Source organism: Ipomoea nil, unplaced genomic scaffold, assembly GCF_001879475.1.
Source record: "Ipomoea nil cultivar Tokyo-kokei standard unplaced genomic scaffold, Asagao_1.1 scaffold2782, whole genome shotgun sequence".
Lineage (NCBI taxonomy): Eukaryota > Viridiplantae > Streptophyta > Magnoliopsida > Solanales > Convolvulaceae > Ipomoea > Ipomoea nil.
In genome coordinates, this window is record NW_017619210.1 from 630509 (window position 1) to 647705 (window position 17197).

The 17197-nt window shown below is 35.8% G+C and overlaps 15 non-coding genes across 15 annotated transcripts; all 15 read left to right on the top strand.

The window, feature by feature from the left end:
* The first annotated feature begins 3447 nt into the window (after positions 1-3447).
* TRNAI-UAU lies at positions 3448-3521 on the top strand. Its single transcript has one exon. It is a non-coding gene; the product is annotated as a tRNA-Ile (tRNA).
* A 708-nt stretch (positions 3522-4229) lies between these two features.
* TRNAI-UAU lies at positions 4230-4303 on the top strand. The gene has a single exon. It is a non-coding gene; the product is annotated as a tRNA-Ile (tRNA).
* A 736-nt stretch (positions 4304-5039) lies between these two features.
* Positions 5040-5113, top strand: TRNAI-UAU. Its single transcript has one exon. It is a non-coding gene; the product is annotated as a tRNA-Ile (tRNA).
* A 722-nt stretch (positions 5114-5835) lies between these two features.
* On the top strand, positions 5836-5909 carry TRNAI-UAU. The gene has a single exon. It is a non-coding gene; the product is annotated as a tRNA-Ile (tRNA).
* A 708-nt stretch (positions 5910-6617) lies between these two features.
* Positions 6618-6691, top strand: TRNAI-UAU. The gene has a single exon. It is a non-coding gene; the product is annotated as a tRNA-Ile (tRNA).
* A 737-nt stretch (positions 6692-7428) lies between these two features.
* Positions 7429-7502, top strand: TRNAI-UAU. The gene has a single exon. It is a non-coding gene; the product is annotated as a tRNA-Ile (tRNA).
* A 722-nt stretch (positions 7503-8224) lies between these two features.
* TRNAI-UAU lies at positions 8225-8298 on the top strand. Its single transcript has one exon. It is a non-coding gene; the product is annotated as a tRNA-Ile (tRNA).
* A 708-nt stretch (positions 8299-9006) lies between these two features.
* Positions 9007-9080, top strand: TRNAI-UAU. The gene has a single exon. It is a non-coding gene; the product is annotated as a tRNA-Ile (tRNA).
* A 736-nt stretch (positions 9081-9816) lies between these two features.
* Positions 9817-9890, top strand: TRNAI-UAU. Its single transcript has one exon. It is a non-coding gene; the product is annotated as a tRNA-Ile (tRNA).
* Positions 9891-10612: 722 nt separating this feature from the next.
* TRNAI-UAU lies at positions 10613-10686 on the top strand. Its single transcript has one exon. It is a non-coding gene; the product is annotated as a tRNA-Ile (tRNA).
* A 2161-nt stretch (positions 10687-12847) lies between these two features.
* On the top strand, positions 12848-12921 carry TRNAI-UAU. Its single transcript has one exon. It is a non-coding gene; the product is annotated as a tRNA-Ile (tRNA).
* A 708-nt stretch (positions 12922-13629) lies between these two features.
* Positions 13630-13703, top strand: TRNAI-UAU. The gene has a single exon. It is a non-coding gene; the product is annotated as a tRNA-Ile (tRNA).
* Positions 13704-14439: 736 nt separating this feature from the next.
* TRNAI-UAU lies at positions 14440-14513 on the top strand. The gene has a single exon. It is a non-coding gene; the product is annotated as a tRNA-Ile (tRNA).
* A 654-nt stretch (positions 14514-15167) lies between these two features.
* On the top strand, positions 15168-15241 carry TRNAI-UAU. Its single transcript has one exon. It is a non-coding gene; the product is annotated as a tRNA-Ile (tRNA).
* Positions 15242-15904: 663 nt separating this feature from the next.
* Positions 15905-15978, top strand: TRNAI-UAU. The gene has a single exon. It is a non-coding gene; the product is annotated as a tRNA-Ile (tRNA).
* The last annotated feature ends 1219 nt before the right edge of the window (positions 15979-17197 follow it).

Here is a 17197-nt window from a genome sequence, read left to right on the forward strand (position 1 = left end):
ATAAGATCTCATAGTGCAAATATACAATTAGTGGCAATTTTTTTGAAAACCAAAACGATGATTTTTATTAAAGAAGATGCTCAATACAATAGGGAATTGAAGTAACCAACATCCGGGACCAGTTTGAGAACGCATAGGTCGAGCCAAGGCATGAGCCAAATTATTCACTGATCTAGGTACATAATTACAGGACACTACTTCAAAGTGTCGTTTTAAGATAAGACACTCTCGCATAATACAACTATTAGTTCATTAAGACCCAATCTTCACAATTGATTAGGGTAAATGTGTTCCCCATCTTTCCGTGAAGATAACAACCTTCAAGTTCTTACATGGTCTAATAAAAAACCGTCATTTCAAATGGAATGGTCCTGTAGCTCAGTTGGTTAGAGCGTTGGTGTAACACCCCGTGTTACGGCCTCTAACCCAAACTAATTATTTAATTGCTTACCCTAAAAAGAGAATTAAAAGTCCGCTAATTAACTAAGAAGGGTCCACCATAGACCATGGACCCTTATCCCTAAACCAAACCCTTAGTCCTATAAGAAATAGAATTAGTAAATCCATACCTTTCCGACCTTAATTAGGACTCTTAGATATATATAAGGACATAGGAGGCACCTAGAACTCAGACCACAATAAATTTCACCACACAAGAATTCCCAAGAACTCCCATAGGACAAATCAAGAAGACGAGATCTTAGAGAAAGGCCCTTTATAGCCAAGGAATCTAATTAAGGCTAAGAGGTAACCCATGTCTCAACAAAACCTATTTTCCTTGCTATAATCTCTATCTTTGGCTCCTTCTCTATGCTTGTGTCTTGATAAAATCTCTTATGATATTTATGATATGATCTTGATGATTGATGAGATGATTTTATGTGTGATCTTGATGATCTTGATGATGATAAGGGGATCTTGATGATTGTGTGATGTTCTTGATAAATCCTGATGTTTCTTGATATTAAAGATGAACTATGATTTTGATGATTTAAATGTGATTAGTGTCCTAGGTTAAATTGGGAATTTTATATTATGATATTCTTGATATATTTGGGTGGGATATCGCATGTTCGGGTGTTATTTACGTTTAGAAGTCATGTTAGGATATGTTCAATATGATTCTTGGTTTTGATCCATTATTTGACTACGTGGTGTCGTCGTTTATGTTTAAAAGTGTCTAAACATGGTTTCGGGTTCCACGAAAGATCCCGGAACCAATATATTGAAAAAGAGTCAGTGGGGGGTAGGTGGGGGTAGGGGAACCCGCCACCTACCCGCTGCCCCAAATGGGCATGGCCGGCAGTGGGCAGCCGGCGGGCAGGCGACTGCCCTCTGGGCACCCGCTGCCCGGTACTTCACCACCGGCGGGCAGCCGATGGGGGGTCCTCCACCCGCTGGAATTTCCCACTTCGGGGTGGTGGTTTCCCCGTTTGATGTTTCCCCGACCCTCGTGGTGTCCCAACGGACTCCGTTTATTGTGCCTAAGTCTAGTTTGATGTTTCGGGTGCCGTTCGTAGGATGAAAGAGTCTTTTATATTGCATGCTAGTTGAATTGGTACCCCATTGGCCTAGGTGGAAGAAGTATGAACCCCTTAGGATTATTCCTAGTATGTGGATGACCACGCATAGGTTTCTTTATACGTTTTCTACTCCTTCCCAATGTGATAATGTGGGTTGCATGTGTTTGCTATGTGTTATGTGTGCATGATTCCCCAATATTGGCTGCGGTCAAATTGGTTATAAATGAGCTGCGGTTCATAATCCTGGCTGCGGTCAGTGACACACTTTTAGGGCTGTGGTCCACCGACTGAATGCGTCAGTGGTGTGTAGCGCTACAAGCCGCGAGGAAGGCCATAGTCCACCGACTGAGTTCGTCAGCGGTGTGTAGGGCTATGGTCGGCTGCGATCCACTGAATGAACGTGCCAGCAGTGTGTAGGATCGTAGTCCCCAAAAAGGAGGTCATAGTCCACCGACTGAACTCATCAACGGTGTGTAGGGCTATGATCGACTACGATCCACCGACTGAGCTCGTCAAGCGGTGTGTAGGGTCGCAGTCCCCAAAAGAGGATCACTGTCCACCGACTGAACGCGTCAGCGGTGTGTAGGACTGTGATCCGCCGTTGAATCCATTGACGGTCTATGCAAATTGGCTGCGGTCAATTCCTTCATGCTGAGGTAGGGTGCTGCGGGGCCGTGTTAACGCTATATGCGCTAACCCTCATGAATAGGCATGCGATTGGTCCCGTGGCGCCACCAAAGTATGCTTGTGTGATAAATATATTGATTGAATGATGATATGAATTATATGAAAGTAATCTGTGACCTTAGATACATATATATATGATGTTGTCTCTATATAATTGATTATAATTGTTGAATGTGCTTATCCCTATCCGGCGAGTCTAATCCTAGTTTTAAAGCTAGAGTCTCCTAAGTATATATCTTCCTGCTTCAAAATGGTTTTCCTATATCTATACATATATATTTATCTATATTTTATTTTAACACGTTAGAGTGGGTTACCAGCATCATTCGCTAAAAAGATATATTTGGCTTTCAGGCACAGACGATTAGTTACCGGAGCGCGCTAGAGGACCTCGGCTTATATAGTTAGTCTTTCCTTTCGGCCTGTGTGCTTTGATGATGTAATGACAATATTTAAGGATAGTTAGTTAGATTAGCCTGTGCATCTGAGTTCTCCAGCTCAGATGTGGCATAACACCCCAGACCTCATGTTTAGAATGCTCGATTTGGAATTTATTTAATAGAATTGCTTTCATATTATAAGATTGAAAAGTTTTAAAATTTCGGGGTGTTACAGTTGGTCTTATGAGCCGAAATTCGATGGATCGAGCCTCGCCGGGACCATATTCATCTATGCTAGAAAATGAACTTATAATGAGATGGTTACGATGATTCTTTGGCCTCGCTGGGACCATATTCATCTATGCTAGAAAATGAACTTATAGTGTGATGGTTACGATGATTCTTTTTATTAAAGAAGTTGCTCAATACAATAGGGAATTTACAAATACAAATTGCATATATATTTTAAACCACATATTCCATATCAATAAGATCTCATAGTGAAAATATACAATTAGTGGCAATTTTTTTGAAAACCAAAACGATGACACTTATTAAAGAAGATGCTCAATACAATAGGGAATCGAACACAACCAACATCCGGGACCAGTTTGAGAACGCATAGCTCGAGCCAAGGCATGAGCCAAATTGTTCACTGATCTACGTACATAATTAAAGGACACAACTTCAAAGTGTCGTTTTAAGATAAAGCACTCTCGCATAATACAACTGTTAGTCTTTTAAGACCCCATCTTCACGATTGATTAGCGTAAATGTGCTCCTCATCTTCCCATGAAGATAACAACCTTCAAGTTCATACATGGTCTAAAACAAAAAACCATCATTTCAAATGGAATGGTCCCGTAGCTCAGTTGGTTAGAGCGTTGGTCTTATGAGCCGAAGGTCGTAAGTTTGAGCCCCGTCGGGACCATATTCACCTATACTAGAAAATGAACTTAGGGCTTGTGTGGAGAAAAATTACTAGGGGAATACTAAAAATAGGCATTCCATCTCACTTTTTCTTCTCATCTTCCATGGAAAACAAAATCTTTGGTCCACCCAAGGATTTTGTAATTGGAAAATGAATTCCATGAACCAAACACAAGAAAACAACATTTTTATCCACTTTAAGGAAAATGTTTTCCATGAACCAAACATCCCCTTATAGTGTGATGGTTACGATCTTTTTTATTAAAGAAGATGCTCAATACAATAGGAAATTTGCAAATACAAATTGCATATATATTTTAAAGCATATATTCCACATCAATAAGATCTCATAGTGCAAATATACAATTAGTGGCAATTTTTTTGAAAACCAAAACGATGACTTTTATTAAAGAAGATGCTCAATACAATGGGGAATTGAAGATAACCAACATTCGGGACCAGTTTGAGAACGCATAGCTCGAGCCAAGGCATGAGCCAAATTGTTCACTGATCTAGGTACATAATTAAAGGACACTACTTCAAAGTGTCGTTTTAAGATAAGGCATTCTCGCATAATACAACTGTTAGTCATTTAAGACCCAATCTTCACGATTGATTAGAGTAAATGTGCTCCCCATCTTTCCATGAAGATAACAACCTTCAAGTTCTTACATGGTCTAAAACAAAAAACCATCATTTCAAATGGAATGGTCCCGTAGCTTAGTTGGTTAGAGCGTTGGTCTTATGAGCCGAAGGTCGCGAGTTTAAGCCCCGCCGGAACCATATTCATCTATGCTAAAAAATGAACTTAGTGCTCGTTTGGTATCTATTGAGTATCGTATACTAATTTTATTGTTTGGTTAGATTTGGAATTGTAAGGAATAACGAGTATAAAAACCTATATGCCCCTACAAATTAATAAAAGTAAACAAGGGTAAAACATTCATTTTCCATGGAAAATGAATTCCATGAACCAAACACAAGAAAACAACATTTTCATCCACTTTAAGGAAAATGTTTTCCATGAACCAAACATCCCCTTATAGTGTGATGGTTACGATTTTTTTTTTACTAAAGAAGATGCTCAATACAATAGGGAATTTACAAATACAAATTGCATATATATTTTAAAGCATATATTCCACATCGATAAGATCTCATAGTGCAAATATACAATTAGTGGCAATTTTTTTGAAAACCAAAACGATGACTTTTATTAAAGAAGATGCTCAATACAATAGGGAATTGGAGATAATCAACATCCGGGAGCAGTTTGAGAACGCATAGCTCGAGAAAAGGCATGAGCCAAATTGTTCACTGATCCAGGTACATAATCAAAGGACACTACTTCAAAGTGTCGTTTTAAGATAAGGCACTCTCGCATAATACAACTGTTAGTCTTTTAAGACCCAATCTTCACGATTGATTAGAGTAAATGTGCTCCCTATTTTTCCATGAAGATAACAACCTTCAAGTTCTTACATGGTCTAAAACAAAAAACCATCATTTCAAAAGGAATGGTCCCGTAGCTCAGTTTGTTAGAGCGTTGGTCTTATGAGTCGAAGGTCGCGGGTTTGAGCCCTGCCGGGACCATAAGATAAATTTCATTGTTTGGTTGGTGGAAAAAGAATTACTGGGAAACAAATTCTATTGTTTGGTTAGATTTGGAATTGTAAGGAATAACGAGTATAAAGACCTATATGCCCCTACAAATTAATAAAAGTAAACAAGGGTAAAGAATTCATTTTCCAGAAAATGAATTCCATGACCCAAACACAAGAAAACAACATTTTCATCCACTTTAATGAAAATGTTTTCCATGAACCAAACATCCCCTTATAGTGTGATGGTTATGATTTTCTTTTTATTAAAGAAGATGCTCAATACAAAAGGGAATTTACAAATACAAATTGCATATATATTTTAAAGCATATATTCCACATCAATACGATCTCATAGTGCAAATATACAATTAGTGGCAATTTTTTTGAAAACCAAAACGATGACTTTTATTAAAGAAGATGCTCAATACAATAGGGAATCGAACACAACCAACATCCGGGACCAGTTTGAGAACGCATAGCTCGAGCCAAGGCATGAGCCAAATTGTTCACTGATCTACGTACATAATTAAAGGACACAACTTCAAAGTGTCGTTTTAAGATAAAGCACTCTCGCATAATACAACTGTTAGTCTTTTAAGACCCCATCTTCACGATTGATTAGCGTAAATGTGCTCCTCATCTTCCCATGAAGATAACAACCTTCAAGTTCATACATGGTCTAAAACAAAAAACCATCATTTCAAATGGAATGGTCCCGTAGCTCAGTTGGTTAGAGCGTTGGTCTTATGAGCCGAAGGTCGTAAGTTTGAGCCCCGTCGGGACCATATTCACCTATACTAGAAAATGAACTTAGGGCTTGTGTGGAGAACAATTACTAGGGGAATACTAAAAATAGGCATTCCATCTCACTTTTTCTTCTCATCTTCCATGGAAAACAAAATCTTTGGTCCACCCAAGGATTTTGTAATTGGAAAATGAATTCCATGAACCAAACACAAGAAAACAACATTTTTATCCACTTTAAGGAAAATGTTTTCCATGAACCAAACATCCCCTTATAGTGTGATGGTTACGATCTTTTTTATTAAAGAAGATGCTCAATACAATAGGAAATTTGCAAATACAAATTGCATATATATTTTAAAGCATATATTCCACATCAATAAGATCTCATAGTGCAAATATACAATTAGTGGCAATTTTTTTGAAAACCAAAACGATGACTTTTATTAAAGAAGATGCTCAATACAATGGGGAATTGAAGATAACCAACATCCGGGACCAGTTTGAGAACGCATAGCTCGAGCCAAGGCATGAGCCAAATTGTTCACTGATCTAGGTACATAATTAAAGGACACTACTTCAAAGTGTCGTTTTAAGATAAGGCATTCTCGCATAATACAACTGTTAGTCATTTAAGACCCAATCTTCACGATTGATTAGAGTAAATGTGCTCCCCATCTTTCCATGAAGATAACAACCTTCAAGTTCTTACATGGTCTAAAACAAAAAACCATCATTTCAAATGGAATGGTCCCGTAGCTTAGTTGGTTAGAGCGTTGGTCTTATGAGCCGAAGGTCGCGAGTTTAAGCCCCGCCGGAACCATATTCATCTATGCTAAAAAATGAACTTAGTGCTCGTTTGGTATCTATTGAGTATCGTATACTAATTTTATTGTTTGGTTAGATTTGGAATTGTAAGGAATAACGAGTATAAAAACCTATATGCCCCTACAAATTAATAAAAGTAAACAAGGGTAAAACATTCATTTTCCATGGAAAATGAATTCCATGAACCAAACACAAGAAAACAACATTTTCATCCACTTTAAGGAAAATGTTTTCCATGAACCAAACATCCCCTTATAGTGTGATGGTTACGATTTTTTTTTTTACTAAAGAAGATGCTCAATACAATAGGGAATTTACAAATACAAATTGCATATATATTTTAAAGCATATATTCCACATCGATAAGATCTCATAGTGCAAATATACAATTAGTGGCAATTTTTTTGAAAACCAAAACGATGACTTTTATTAAAGAAGATGCTCAATACAATAGGGAATTGGAGATAATCAACATCCGGGAGCAGTTTGAGAACGCATAGCTCGAGAAAAGGCATGAGCCAAATTGTTCACTGATCCAGGTACATAATCAAAGGACACTACTTCAAAGTGTCGTTTTAAGATAAGGCACTCTCGCATAATACAACTGTTAGTCTTTTAAGACCCAATCTTCACGATTGATTAGAGTAAATGTGCTCCCTATTTTTCCATGAAGATAACAACCTTCAAGTTCTTACATGGTCTAAAACAAAAAACCATCATTTCAAAAGGAATGGTCCCGTAGCTCAGTTTGTTAGAGCGTTGGTCTTATGAGTCGAAGGTCGCGGGTTTGAGCCCTGCCGGGACCATAAGATAAATTTCATTGTTTGGTTGGTGGAAAAAGAATTACTGGGAAACAAATTCTATTGTTTGGTTAGATTTGGAATTGTAAGGAATAACGAGTATAAAGACCTATATGCCCCTACAAATTAATAAAAGTAAACAAGGGTAAAGAATTCATTTTCCAGAAAATGAATTCCATGACCCAAACACAAGAAAACAACATTTTCATCCACTTTAATGAAAATGTTTTCCATGAACCAAACATCCCCTTATAGTGTGATGGTTATGATTTTCTTTTTATTAAAGAAGATGCTCAATACAAAAGGGAATTTACAAATACAAATTGCATATATATTTTAAAGCATATATTCCACATCAATACGATCTCATAGTGCAAATATACAATTAGTGGCAATTTTTTTGAAAACCAAAACGATGACTTTTATTAAAGAAGATGCTCAATACAATAGGGAATCGAACACAACCAACATCCGGGACCAGTTTGAGAACGCATAGCTCGAGCCAAGGCATGAGCCAAATTGTTCACTGATCTACGTACATAATTAAAGGACACAACTTCAAAGTGTCGTTTTAAGATAAAGCACTCTCGCATAATACAACTGTTAGTCTTTTAAGACCCCATCTTCACGATTGATTAGCGTAAATGTGCTCCTCATCTTCCCATGAAGATAACAACCTTCAACTTCATACATGGTCTAAAACAAAAAACCATCATTTCAAATGGAATGGTCCCGTAGCTCAGTTGGTTAGAGCGTTGGTCTTATGAGCCGAAGGTCGTAAGTTCGAGCCCCGTCGGGACCATATTCACCTATACTAGAAAATGAACTTAGGGCTTGTGTGGAGAACAATTACTAGGGGAATACTAAAAATATGCATTCCATCTCACTTTTTTTTCTCATCTTCCATGGAAAACAAAATCTTTGGTCCACCCAAGGATTTTGTAATTGGAAAATGAATTCCATGAACCAAACACAAGAAAACAACATTTTTATCCACTTTAAGGAAAATGTTTTCCATGAACCAAACATCCCCTTATAGTGTGATGGTTACGATCTTTTTTATTAAAGAAGATGCTCAATACAATAGGAAATTTGCAAATACAAATTGCATATATATTTTAAAGCATATATTCCACATCAATAAGATCTCATAGTGCAAATATACAATTAGTGGCAATTTTTTTGAAAACCAAAATGATGACTTTTATTAAAGAAGATGCTCAATACAATGGGGAATTGAAGATAACCAACATCCGGGACCAGTTTGAGAACGCATAGCTCGAGCCAAGGCATGAGCCAAATTGTTCACTGATCTAGGTACATAATTAAAGGACACTACTTCAAAGTGTCGTTTTAAGATAAGGCATTCTCGCATAATACAACTGTTAGTCATTTAAGACCCAATCTTCACGATTGATTAGAGTAAATGTGCTCCCCATCTTTCCATGAAGATAACAACCTTCAAGTTCTTACATGGTCTAAAACAAAAAACCATCATTTCAAATGGAATGGTCCCGTAGCTTAGTTGGTTAGAGCGTTGGTCTTATGAGCCGAAGGTCGCGAGTTTAAGCCCCGCCGGAACCATATTCATCTATGCTAAAAAATGAACTTAGTGCTCGTTTGGTATCTATTGAGTATCGTATACTAATTTTATTGTTTGGTTAGATTTGGAATTGTAAGGAATAACGAGTATAAAAACCTATATGCCCCTACAAATTAATAAAAGTAAACAAGGGTAAAACATTCATTTTCCATGGAAAATGAATTCCATGAACCAAACACAAGAAAACAACATTTTCATCCACTTTAAGGAAAATGTTTTCCATGAACCAAACATCCCCTTATAGTGTGATGGTTAGAATTTTTTTTTTACTAAAGAAGATGCTCAATACAATAGGGAATTTACAAATACAAATTGCATATATATTTTAAAGCATATATTCCACATCGATAAGATCTCTTAGTGCAAATATACAATTAGTGGCAATTTTTTTGAAAACCAAAACGATGACTTTTATTAAAGAAGATGCTCAATACAATAGGGAATTGGAGATAATCAACATCCGGGAGCAGTTTGAAAACGCATAGCTCGAGAAAAGGCATGAGCCAAATTGTTCACTGATCCAGGTACATAATCAAAGGACACTACTTCAAAGTGTCGTTTTAAGATAAGGCACTCTCGCATAATACAACTGTTAGTCTTTTAAGACCCAATCTTCACGATTGATTAGAGTAAATGTGCTCCCTATTTTTCCATGAAGATAACAACCTTCAAGTTCTTACATGGTCTAAAACAAAAAACCATCATTTCAAAAGGAATGGTCCCGTAGCTCAGTTTGTTAGAGCGTTGGTCTTATGAGTCGAAGGTCGCGGGTTTGAGCCCTGCCGGGACCATAAGATAAATTTCATTGTTTGGTTGGTGGAAAAAGAATTACTGGGAAACAAATTCTATTGTTTGGTTAGATTTGGAATTGTAAGGAATAACGAGTATAAAGACCTATATGCCCCTACAAATTAATAAAAGTAAACAAGGGTAAAGAATTCATTTTCCAGAAAATGAATTCCATGAACCAAACACAAGAAAACAACATTTTCATCCACTTTAATGAAAATGTTTTCCATGAACCAAACATCCCCTTATAGTGTGATGGTTACGATTTTCTTTTTATTAAAGAAGATGCTCAATACAAAAGGGAATTTACAAATACAAATTGCATATATATTTTAAAGCATATATTCCACATCAATACGATCTCATAGTGCAAATATACAATTAGTGGCAATTTTTTTGAAAACCAAAACGATGACTTTTATTAAAGAAGCTGCTCAATACAATAGGGAATTGAAGATAACCAACATCCGGGACCAGTTTGAGAACACATAGCTCGAGCCAAGGCATGAGCCAAATTGTTCACTGATCTAGGTACATAATTAAAGGACACTACTTCAAAGTGTCGTTTTAAGATAAGGCACTCTCGCATAATACAATTGTTAGTCATTTAAGACCCAATCTTCACGATTGATTAGAGTAAATGTGCTCCCCAACTTTCAATGAAGATAACAACCTTCAAGTTCTTACATGGTCTAAAACAAAAAACTATCATTTCAAATGGAATGGTCTCGTAGCTCAGTTGGTTAGAGCGTTGGTCTTATGAGCTAAAGGTCGTGGGTTCGAGCCTTATCGGGATCATATTCACTTATGCTAAAAAATGAACTTAGTGTTCGGTTGGTATCTATGGAGTGTGGTATACTAATTCTATAGTTTGGTTAGATTTGGAATTGTAAGGAATAACGAGTATAAAAACCTATATGCACCTACAAATTAATAAAAGTAAACAAGGGTAAAGAATTCATTTTCTATGGAAAATGAATTCCATGAACCAAACACAAGAATGATTTTTTTTATTAAAGAAGATGCTCAATACAATAGGGAATTTACAAATACAAATTGCATATATATTTTAAAGCATATATTCCGCATCGATAAGATCTCATAGTGCAAATATACAATTAGTGGCAATTTTTTTAAAATCCAAAACGATGACTTTTATTAACCAAGATGCTCAATACAATAGGGAATTGAAGATAACCAACATCCGGGACCAGTTTGAGAACGCATAGCTCGAGCCAAGGCATGAGCCAAATTGTTCACTGATCTAGGTACATAATTAAAGGACACCACTTCATAGTGTCGTTTTAATATAAGGCACTCTCGCATAATACAACTGTTAGTCTTTTAAGACCCAATCTTCACGATTGATTAGAGTAAATGTGCTCCCCAACTTTCCATGAAGATAACAACCTTCAAGTTCTTACATGGTCTAAAACAAAAAACCATAATTTCAAATGGAATGGTCCCGAAGCTTAGTTGGTTAGAGCGTTGGTTTTATGAGCCGAAGGTCGCGGGTTCGAGCTTTGTCGGGACCATATTCACTTATGCTAAAAAATGAGCATAGTGCTCGTTTGGTATCTATGGAGTATGGTATACTAATTCTATTGTTTGGTTAGATTTGGAATTGTAAGGAATAACGAGTATAAAGACCTATATGCCCCTACAAATTAATAAAAGTAAACATGGGTAAAGAATTCATTTTCCATGGAAAATGAATTCCATGAACCAAACACAAGAACGATTTTTTTTATTAAAGAAGATGCTCAATACAATAGGGAATTTACAAATACAAATTGCATATATATTTTAAAGCATATATTCCACATCGATAAGATCTCATAGTGCAAATATACAATTAGTGGAAATTTTTTTAAAATCCAAAACGATGACTTTTATTAACCAAGATGCTCAATACAATAGGGAATTGAAGATAACCAACATTCGGGACCAGTTTGAGAACGCATAGCTCGAGTAAATGTGCTCCCTATCTTTCTATGAAGATAACAACCTTCAAGTTCTTACATGATCTAAAACAAAAAACCATCATTTTAAATGGAATGGTCTCGTAGCTCAATTGGTTAGAGCGTTGGTCTTATGAGTTATAGGTTGTGAGTTCGAGCCACGTTGGGACCATATTCACCTATGCTAGAAAATGAAATTAGGGCTTGTGTGGAGAACAATTACTATGGGAATACGAATTCTATTGTTTGGTTAGATTTGGAATTGTAATGAATAACGAGTATAAAGACATATATGTCCCTATAAATTAATAAAAGTAATCAAGGGTAAAATAGGCATTCCATCTCACTTTTTTTTCTCATCTTCCATGGAGAACAAAATCCTTGGTCCACCCAAGGATTTTGTTTTCCTCAAATTTGAGGAATTCATTTTCCAATGGAAAATGAATTCCATGAACCAAACACAAAAAAACAACATTTTCATCCACATTAAGGAAAATGTTTTCCATGAACCAAACATCCCCTTATAGTGTGATGGTTACAATCTTTTTTATTAAAGAAGATGCTCAATACAATAGGGAATTTGCAAAAACAAATTGCATATATATTTTAAAGCATATATTCCACATCAATACGATCTCATAGTGCAAATATACAATTAGTGGCAATTTTTTTGAAAACCAAAACGATGACTTTTATTAAAGAAGATGCTTAATACAATGGGGAATCGAACACAACCAACATCCGGGACCAGTTTGAGAACGCATAGCTCGAGCCAAGGCATGAGCCAAATTGTTCACTGATCTACGTACATAATTAAAGGACACAACTTCAAAGTGTCGTTTTAAGATAAAGCACTCTCGCATAATACAACTGTTAGTCTTTTAAGACCCCATCTTCACGATTGATTAGCGTAAATGTGCTCCTCATCTTCCCATGAAGATAACAACCTTCAACTTCATACATGGTCTAAAACAAAAAACCATCATTTCAAATGGAATGGTCCCGTAGCTCAGTTGGTTAGAGCGTTGGTCTTATGAGCCGAAGGTCGTAAGTTCGAGCCCCGTCGGGACCATATTCACCTATACTAGAAAATGAACTTAGGGCTTGTGTGGAGAACAATTACTAGGGGAATACTAAAAATAGGCATTCCATCTCACTTTTTTGTCTCATCTTCCATGGAAAACAAAATCTTTGGTCCACCCAAGGATTTTGTAATTGGAAAATGAATTCCATGAACCAAACACAAGAAAACAACATTTTTATCCACTTTAAGGAAAATGTTTTCCATGAACCAAACATCCCCTTATAGTGTGATGGTTACGATCTTTTTTATTAAAGAAGATGCTCAATACAATAGGAAATTTGCAAATACAAATTGCATATATATTTTAAAGCATATATTCCACATCAATAAGATCTCATAGTGCAAATATACAATTAGTGGCAATTTTTTTGAAAACCAAAACGATGACTTTTATTAAAGAAGATGCTCAATACAATGGGGAATTGGAGATAACCAACATCCGGGACCAGTTTGAGAACGCATAGCTCGAGCCAAGGCATGAGCCAAATTGTTCACTGATCTAGGTACATAATTAAAGGACACTACTTCAAAGTGTCGTTTTAAGATAAGGCATTCTCGCATAATACAACTGTTAGTCATTTAAGACCCAATCTTCACGATTGATTAGAGTAAATGTGCTCCCCATCTTTCCATGAAGATAACAACCTTCAAGTTCTTACATGGTCTAAAACAAAAAACCATCATTTCAAATGGAATGGTCCCGTAGCTTAGTTGGTTAGAGCGTTGGTCTTATGAGCCGAAGGTCGCGAGTTTAAGCCCCGCCGGAACCATATTCATCTATGCTAAAAAATGAACTTAGTGCTCGTTTGGTATCTATTGAGTATCGTATACTAATTTTATTGTTTGGTTAGATTTGGAATTGTAAGGAATAACGAGTATAAAAACCTATATGCCCCTACAAATTAATAAAAGTAAACAAGGGTAAAACATTCATTTTCCATGGAAAATGAATTCCATGAACCAAACACAAGAAAACAACATTTTCATCCACTTTAAGGAAAATGTTTTCCATGAACCAAACATCCCCTTATAGTGTGATGGTTAGGATTTTTTTTTTACTAAAGAAGATGCTCAATACAATAGGGAATTTACAAATACAAATTGCATATATATTTTAAAGCATATATTCCACATCGATAAGATCTCATAGTGCAAATATACAATTAGTGGCAATTTTTTTGAAAACCAAAACGATGACTTTTATTAAAGAAGATGCTCAATACAATAGGGAATTGGAGATAATCAACATCCGGGAGCAGTTTGAAAACGCATAGCTCGAGAAAAGGCATGAGCCAAATTGTTCACTGATCCAGGTACATAATCAAAGGACACTACTTCAAAGTGTCGTTTTAAGATAAGGCACTCTCGCATAATACAACTGTTAGTCTTTTAAGACCCAATCTTCACGATTGATTAGAGTAAATGTGCTCCCTATTTTTCCATGAAGATAACAACCTTCAAGTTCTTACATGGTCTAAAACAAAAAACCATCATTTCAAAAGGAATGGTCCCGTAGCTCAGTTTGTTAGAGCGTTGGTCTTATGAGTCGAAGGTCGCGGGTTTGAGCCCTGCCGGGACCATAAGATAAATTTCATTGTTTGGTTGGTGGAAAAAGAATTACTGGGAAACAAATTCTATTGTTTGGTTAGATTTGGAATTGTAAGGAATAACGAGTATAAAGACCTATATGCCCCTACAAATTAATAAAAGTAAACAAGGGTAAAGAATTCATTTTCCAGAAAATGAATTCCATGAACCAAACACAAGAAAACAACATTTTCATCCACTTTAATGAAAATGTTTTCCATGAACCAAACATCCCCTTATAGTGTGATGGTTACGATTTTCTTTTTATTAAAGAAGATGCTCAATACAAAAGGGAATTTACAAATACAAATTGCATATATATTTTAAAGCATATATTCCACATCAATACGATCTCATAGTGCAAATATACAATTAGTGGCAATTTTTTTGAAAACCAAAACGATGACTTTTATTAAAGAAGCTGCTCAATACAATAGGGAATTGAAGATAACCAACATCCGGGACCAGTTTGAGAACACATAGCTCGAGCCAAGGCATGAGATAATGTGCTCCCCAACTTTGTTAGTCATTTAAGACCCAATCTTCACGATTGATTAGAGTAAATGTGCTCCCCAACTTTCCATGAAGATAACAACCTTCAAGTTCTTACATGGTCTAAAACAAAAAACTATCATTTCAAATGGAATGGTCCCGTAGCTCAGTTGGTTAGAGCGTTGGTCTTATGAGCTAAAGGTCGTGGGTTCGAGCCTTATCGGGATCATATTCACTTATGCTAAAAAATGAACTTAGTGTTCGGTTGGTATCTATGGAGTGTGGTATACTAATTCTATAGTTTGGTTAGATTTGGAATTGTAAGGAATAACGAGTATAAAAACCTATATGCACCTACAAATTAATAAAAGTAAACAAGGGTAAAGAATTCATTTTCTATGGAAAATGAATTCCATGAACCAAACACAAGAATGATTTTTTTTATTAAAGAAGATGCTCAATACAATAGGGAATTTACAAATACAAATTGCATATATATTTTAAAGCATATATTCCGCATCGATAAGATCTCATAGTGCAAATATACAATTAGTGGCAATTTTTTTAAAATCCAAAACGATGACTTTTATTAACCAAGATGCTCAATACAATAGGGAATTGAAGATAACCAACATCTGGGACCAGTTTGAGAACGCATAGCTCGAGCCAAGGCATGAGCCAAATTGTTCACTGATCTAGGTACATAATTAAAGGACACCACTTCAAAGTGTCGTTTTAATATAAGGCACTCTCGCATAATACAACTGTTTGTCTTTTAAGACCCAATCTTCACGATTGATTAGAGTAAATGTGCTCCCCAACTTTCCATGAAGATAACAACCTTCAAGTTCTTACATGGTCTAAAACAAAAAACCATAATTTCAAATGGAATGGTCCCGAAGCTTAGTTGGTTAGAGCGTTGGTTTTATGAGCCGAAGGTCGCGGGTTCGAGCTTTGCCGGGACCATATTCACTTATGCTAAAAAATGAGCATAGTGCTCGTTTGGTATCTATGGAGTATGGTATACTAATTCTATTGTTTGGTTAGATTTGGAATTGTAAGGAATAACGAGTATAAAGACCTATATGCCCCTACAAATTAATAAAAGTAAACAAGGGTAAAGAATTCATTTTCCATGGAAAATGAATTCCATGAACCAAACACAAGAACGATTTTTTTTATTAAAGAAGATGCTCAATACAATAGGGAATTTACAAATACAAATTGCATATATATTTTAAAGCATATATTCCACATCGATAAGATCTCATAGTGCAAATATACAATTAGTGGAAATTTTTTTAAAATCCAAAACGATGACTTTTATTAACCAAGATGCTCAATACAATAGGGAATTGAAGATAACCAACATTCGGGACCAGTTTGAGAACGCATAGCTCGAGTAAATGTGCTCCCTATCTTTCTATGAAGATAACAACCTTCAAGTTCTTACATGATCTAAAACAAAAAACCATCATTTTAAATGGAATGGTCTCGTAGCTCAATTGGTTAGAGCGTTGGTCTTATGAGTTATAGGTTGTGAGTTCGAGCCACGTTGGGACCATATTCACCTATGCTAGAAAATGAAATTAGGGCTTGTGTGGAGAACAATTACTATGGGAATACGAATTCTATTGTTTGGTTAGATTTGGAATTGTAATGAATAACGAGTATAAAGACATATATGTCCCTATAAATTAATAAAAGTAATCAAGGGTAAAATAGGCATTCCATCTCACTTTTTTTTCTCATCTTCCATGGAAAACAAAATCCTTGGTCCACCCAAGGATTTTGTTTTCCTCAAATTTGAGGAATTCATTTTCCAATGGAAAATGAATTCCATGAACCAAACACAAAAAAACAACATTTTCATCCACATTAAGGAAAATGTTTTCCATGAACCAAACATCCCCTTATAGTGGGATGGTTACAATCTTTTTTATTAAAGAAGATGCTCAATACAATAGGGAATTTGCAAAAACAAATTGCATATATATTTTAAAGCATATATTCCACATCAATAAGATCTCATAGTGCAAATATACAATTAGTGGCAATTTTTTTGAAAACCAAAACGATGACTTTTATTAAAGAAGATGCTTAATACAATGGGGAATTGGAGATAATCAACATCCGGGAGCAGTTTGAGAACGCATAGCTCGAGCCAAGGCATGAGCCAAATTGT